Source organism: Schistocerca serialis, chromosome 3 (genome assembly GCF_023864345.2).
Source record: "Schistocerca serialis cubense isolate TAMUIC-IGC-003099 chromosome 3, iqSchSeri2.2, whole genome shotgun sequence".
Classification (NCBI taxonomy): Eukaryota; Metazoa; Arthropoda; class Insecta; order Orthoptera; family Acrididae; genus Schistocerca; species Schistocerca serialis.
This window is the reverse complement of record NC_064640.1, coordinates 403,657,476-403,664,670: the sequence shown is the minus strand read 5'-3', so window position 1 is coordinate 403,664,670 and position 7,195 is coordinate 403,657,476.

The window sequence follows — 7,195 nt, the reverse complement described above, 5'->3', positions numbered from 1 at the left end:
TTCGGTGACGATTGCTTTTCCCAAATTTCCATTAGGTACACGCGGTTTAATTTTTCACTGTCATTAAGGTCGATAAGTGAGGGGGAGGTTACACAGGTTGCCCTGACTCATGCCCTACTGGTAATCCAGTCTACAGGAATCTCATGGAGCAGTCTTGCATTAACATTCTGAATCCTCAGTTTTAATAGGACATATACCATACCAATAAATACAATCAATATGGTAATAGTACTGGTTGAAATACCAATGGTCACTATGCTACGTTTCCACCTGGTATCATACTTCTCCACATGCCTTAATAATTGCTGCATTCAAATTTGACCTTTCTCCGAATCTACTAGTTTATCTATTGTTTGCAATAGTGTAGCATCCAATGTGTTGTTAATATACGTCAAATTTTCTCGTGGAGCAATGCTGAATGACGTATCTGGCCAGTACAATGTCAGATGAGTATCTGTAACCTTAGTGACTCCTGTGACTGTCGCTGGTAAGCTGAAACGATCCCCTACTATTTCACAATTTGTCCAATTGATTAGCAAACCCCTGTCCCATAATTCCATCTCCGTGGTTGCTGTCCAATTCCCATTTCATAACACTTGGCTCATATCCTCTCCATAGCGAATACTGAATGCAACCAACACCTCCCAACTTGCTGAAAATGTGGTGTGTAGGCTTCACTATTATTCTCCGACACTCCGATGCTTCTGCTTCTGCCCTAAATAATTGGATCTCACACCACCCCTTGCTCGTGAAAACAACCTGTGATGGACAAATGGAAACTGACTCCGTTAGACATCTACTCAACTCTAAACTCGACGTAGTAGCATGAGCACCCCCTCCTTAGAAATTAATGAAACCTCCTGTGTCCTGAACTGTACGCCCTTCCCCATGCGCTCCCATCTGACCGGATAAGGATGCACTGTGTAACAGTGATACTGTCTCCCCACACTAGTTACTGGAAATCTAATCTTAACTAGATCCGTTGTTACCTTAATCCTAGACATATGATAAAAAAGTGATATACTCGCTTCATTTATCGGCACTACTTGCTCTACCCCCTCTAGAAACTCTCCCTCTGCCTGCTTCAGACTCTGTCTGAATTTTTCTGGTGACATCAACGTCACACTCACCTGCCCGTGCAATGCGTGATGTACTTCCATTTCATCCATCCTCACTCGTGCATCACCAATGCTGTCAACCAGTTCCCGCAGCAATTTAGCCATTTCCAACTTCCTTTCCACTATATCCAATTGCGTTTGTACCTGTTCCAGATCCGTATTCAATAATTTCTGTGTTTGTTCTATATATGCTCGTAACCCTGTAGCCATCCCACGCACCACACATGTCACATTCAACAACTCTGTACCTAATCCCCGTGTCTCTGTTGTGTGTATATCCACTAACTTCCCTACGCTTTCCTCCCTGATGCGAATAACTGTTAAAGAATTGTTCAAACCCTCAATATCGTCGCTATCCGCTGTTCCAAAAATTGTTTTTAGCAACTTCCCACTTGCATTCAACGAACCCCTCTTTACTCTCTTTCTCCTCCCTGGAATCATGCTCACGACTTGGCACAGTTGTTCCCTTATTTCCTTACATGACCTATCCAAAGCCTCATACTCTTCTTGCACATCCCGTAATATTCCATTCTTAGATGCAACCGTTTCCACACTCGATACCACCTCCTGTAGCTGCCACATCTCTTTCCTTACCTGCAGGATGCTGAGTGCCAGCCCAAGCGTCCACTCATGACTCGTGAGGACCATATCCAGTCGTTTCCCGAACAACACCTCACTTCGCAACGGCATATCCTGTACCTGGCCAGCTTGTGTCAGCTGCCAGAGGACTGCGCCGCATACTATCCACTTGTACCCCGTCCTGCGTCACCTACAGAATGGAGAGAGAAGGAAAAAACTCCCATCACAACCCCTTAATACCAATAAAATAACCCTAGTCCGTGCACAAAAATAATACACACTAATTACTGCTAACTACACATCCCTCGAATGCAACTTACACTTAATACCCGGTTTACTGTCTGCTTCTGGCGCTTCTTTTCGCTTTCCGCCAGAAGGAGAAGTACATATACACAGATCTACTACCCCCTGGAATGGCTTAACTCTACTAACGTGAACCACTGTTGTCTTAGTAGGCAATTGTAATTTTACATTGACAGGTGATGTCATTTCCACTACCTGGTATGGTCCCTGGAGCTTGTTTGTGAACTTCTTGGTTCTCCCTTTTGGAACATAAGGATTAGCTAGTAGCACCCATTGGCCTACGCTGTACTGTGGCAACTTCCTCGTTGTACCTCCCATCCGTTCTTGTCGTTCCAATGCTTTCGTGTTAGCTCATCTAACTCTCTGCCATACTTCCTTAATGGTTTTCGCAAATTGCCTTACATGCTCGCCCTCCGCTCCCAGCCTTGGACGAAGCATGTCAAAAGGCGATGGCATCTTCTGCCCATACACCACTTGATACGGCGACAATCCTGTCGATGTATGTACCTTACTATTATATGCACTGGTTACGAATTGCAAGTACACATCCCAGTCAGCGTGTTGACTCAACATCTTAGCGATCGTGCGATGCGCTCTCTCCGTTCGTCCGTTTACTTGCGGATGGAATGGACTAGTCTGTAGTTTCTTTACCTTCAGTAACTTACACAGTTGCTTCATCAGATCAGATGTGAAATTAGTACCTTGATCTGAGATTAAGGACTGAGGTATCCCATACCTGAGTAAACAATTATTAACTAAAGCTTGTGCCACCATACTTTCTTTCTGATCTGGTAATGCGACCATGACTAAATACCTAGAATAGTGGTCAATCACTGTTAACACATACTTATTCCCTGCTCCACTCCTATTAAATGGGCCTAATACATCAATTCCGATTTGTTGGAAAGGTCTGTCTGCCTCTGGTAATCTCTGAAGCTGAATCTTTTGATGGCTCAAGTCTGCTCACTGTGCCCATGGCACACAATTCCTGACGTACTCGTCCACGTCTTGACGTCATGTCCTCCACCAAAACTTCTCCGCTATCCGCCTATCCGTAGCTCTTCTCCCGCCATGTACCAAAAGAAAATGGTCATGCGCCTGTTGCAAAACTTCAGATCTTAACGCTGCTGGACGCGTGGGCCGCATTTCGTCGACCTGCAAAGTAACCCATCCTGTACTAGGAACTGTGGTTGCTTTCCGAACAATTGGCAATCACTATCCACGGCTTGTACCCTTTTCCACTCATCTTCAGTCACCCCTGTTACTTGTAATACTGCCACTTTCCTGCTCAATGCGTCAGCATTGGCATGTTTCACATCTGACTTGTGTATTACCTCATAATCGAACTCACTGAGTTTCAGCGCCCATCTCACCAGTCTACTCGCTGGGTCTTTCAGACCTAATAACCATTTCAGAGTTGAATGATCCGTCACAACCTTAAACCTTCTACTGTACAAATAACATCGAAAGTACGAAATCCCAAATATTAGCGCTAACAATTCCTTCTCCGTCATGGAGTAATTTTGTTCCGGCTTGTTAAGTTGACGAGATGCGAACGCAATCAGCTGTTCTTTGCCATCAATTTCTTGCCCAAGTATAACCTCAAGAGCGTGATTAGACGCGTCACCTTGTAGTATAAACTCCTTCAAAAAGTCTGGAAACTTCAAAACTGGATCTGATGTCAGTATCCGTTTCAACTCTTGAAATGCTTTCTCGCACTCTGACGTTCACTGGAAGGTAACACCTTTTCTTAGCAACTTAGTAAGTGGCCTCGCTATTTCTGCGAACCCCTGTACGAATTTTCGATAATAGCTCGCAAGACCAATATACAATTACAGTTGTTTAGCCGTTTGCGGAACCGGAAAATCTCGTACTGCAGAAGTGAGACGAGGATCTGACTGATAACATGCCCGAGATAATTTACTTGTGCTTGCGCAAAATAGCATTTGTCCAAACTTAATGTTAGCCGTGTTGCCTCTATTCTTTTAAACACCTCCTCTAACCGCTCCTCATGCTGCTCTATATCTCTTGAAAACACTATAATGTCATCCAGATACACTGTGCATTTTTTCGGTTTCAACCCGCAAAGGACTCCATCCAACAACCTCTGAAATGTTGCTGAAGCGTTTTTTAGTCCAAATGGCGTTCTTTTATACTTACAATGCGTCGTAAAAGCTGTTTTTGACCTGTTCTTCGGACATACTTCAATCTGGTGATAACCGCTTCGCAGATCCATAGTGGAGAAAAATTTAGACTGGCCTAGGTTGTCTAAAGTTTCTGTGATATTCGGAATCGGATATATGTACGCCACTGTCCGTTCATTCAAATGTCTGTAATCGCAACAAAAGCGAAATTTTTTCGACCCGTCCGGTGTCTTCTTCGGAACTAGGACAACGCTACTAGACCAAGGACTATTACTATGCTGGATTATCCCATCTTCCAGTTGTTGCTCTATTAATTGCTCTACTACTGGTTGTAATTGTTTCGGTAGTCTGTATGGCTTACGATACACTGGAGCATGATTCCCTGTCGGAATACGATGCTGTGTTATCGGTGTAGCAGGTAACGTACCCTGTGCTTCAAACAATGCTTTATACTTTCGTAATAATGCTTCCATACATGAACGATCATTTCCTCTCAAATGATTTACCTTGTCACAAAGTGCTGACGTGCTGACGGTTTGCTTTACATCATAGTCTAGCCTCGAACTATCGATGTCATCTTCATCCATTAACTCTACTGTGGCTATTACTAAACCCTTCGGCAGATCAACATCATCCTGCCCGATATTATCTAAACTCACCGGAACCATAAACTGCCCGTTTATGTCCGTTACTCGTGATATACTCCCACGACTAAAGCAATGCTTTTCGTCTAAAACCTCATTACTCGGTAGTGGCTCTACGAAGAATAATCCCTGCTGTGGCACATCGACATCCACCGGTACCCAGATCAACTTCCCTGTACCTGTTCGTACTTTGTCACACGAAATCACCTTTAATGCACTTGTACACAGTTTAGTTGGTATCACCTTAGCTTTCGGTGCACCTTGCGACTCTGAAACATTTGCAACGGCTGTACCCATTGAGAACAAGTTCCCATCGATTTCCAGCGTATGTTGCGAAAGGTCAATTTTGGCGTGATGTTTAATCAGAAAGTCCAACCCAAGTATTGCTGAAAACTCCTGTCCCATAGTTGACAACACCTCCATTTGCTCCTGGATCCATACGTTCCCTATCTTAAACTTGAGCTGTGCTGTCCCTAGTGCATCTAATTTTTTATCACCTACTGCACGCAATCTGTATCTCGGAGCTTCCAATCCTTTCGTGCCCACGAGGTCCACACTGACAACTGATACATGCGCTCCAGTATCCACTAAAACTCTGCGCCACTTATCTTTTATCCAAACCATCAAACTACAATCCGCCTCTTCGTGCACTCTCTGAGTACCTCTTTTTACTGGGATTGCCTCCCGACGGCAGGAACACTCACTTTTTCGTTTAACAGTTTTTTAACTGCTGTATCATTAACCCGTTTTTTGGATTTACACTGCCGTGCCTTATGCCCTATTTTCTAACAGTTGAAACACTGCGGTTCCCGACATTGTCCCTTAAAATGACGTTGCTTCCCACAATGGTAACACTTGTAACCTCCCCCTCATTTATCGACCTTAATGACAGTAAAAATTAAACCGCGTGTACCAAATGGAAATTTGGGAAAAGCAATCGTCACCGAAGTTTATCTATCGGTAAAGAGGGAGGAAACAGTTACATCTAAATGAAAGGACAAATGCAAATGAAACTAGCGGAAATTAATTTTGAAAAGGGGTAAAGTTAATAAAGAAAGTAAATGTGCGGTCCTTACGTTAACAATTAACTGGCGTTAATTAGATATTTGAGCTTTGGGGAAAATTACGGTCGCCAGTCCTAAGAACAACTACTATGTTGTTGTTGTGGTCTTCAGTCCTGAGACTGGTTTGATGCAGCTCTCCATGCTACTCTATCCTGTGCAAGCTTTTTCATCTCCCAGTACCTACTGCAACCTACATCCTTCTGAATCTGCTTAGTGTATTCATCACTTGGTCTCCCTCTACGATTTTTACCCTCCACGCTGCCCTCCAATACTAAATTGGTGATCCCTTGATGCCTCAGAACATGTCCTACCAACCGATCCCTTCTTCTGGTCAAGTTGTGCCACAAACTTCTCTTCTCCCCAATCCTATTCAATACTTCCTCATTAGTTATGTGATCTACCCATCTAATCTTCAGCATTCTTCTGTAGCACCACATTTCGAAAGCTTCTATTCTCTTCTTGTCCAAACTATTTATCGTCCATGTTTCACTTCCATACATGGCTACACTCCATACAAATACTTTCAGAAATGACTTCCTTACAGTTAAATCAATACTGGATGTTAACAAATTTCTCTTCTTCAGAAACGCTTTCCTTGCCATTGCCAGCCTACATTTTATATCCTCTCTACTTCGACCATCATCAGTTATTTTGCTCCCCAAATAGCAAAACTCCTTTACTACTTTAAGTGCCTCATTTCCTAATCTAATTCCCTCAGCATCACCCGACTTAATTAGACTACATTCCATTATCCTTGTTTTGCTTTTGTTGATGTTCATCTTATATCCTCCTTTCAAGACACTGTCCATTCCGTTCAACTGCTCTTCCAAGTCCTTTGCTGTCTCTGACAGAATTACAATGTCATCAGCGAACCTCAAAGTTTTTATTTCTTCTCCATGAATTTTAATACCTACTCCGAATTTTTCTTTTGTTTCCTTTACTGCTTGCTCAATATACAGATTGAACAACATCGGGGAGAGGCTACAACCCTGTCTTACTCCCTTCCCAACCACTGCTTCCCTTTCATGTCCCTCGACTCTTATAACTGCCATCTGGTTTCTGTACAAATTGTAAATAGCCTTTCACTCCCTGTATTTTACCCCTGCCACCTTTAGAATTTGAAAGAGAGTATTCCAGTCAACATTGTCAAAAGCTTTCTCTAAGTCTACAAATGCTAGAAAGGTAGGTTTGCCTTTCCTTAATCTTTCTTTTAAGATAAGTCGTAAGGTCAGTATTGCCTCACGTGTTCCAGTGTTTCTACGGAATCCAAACTGATCTTCCCCGAGGTTGCCTTCTACTAGTTTTTCCATTCGTCTGTAAAGAATTCGTGTTAGTATTTTGCA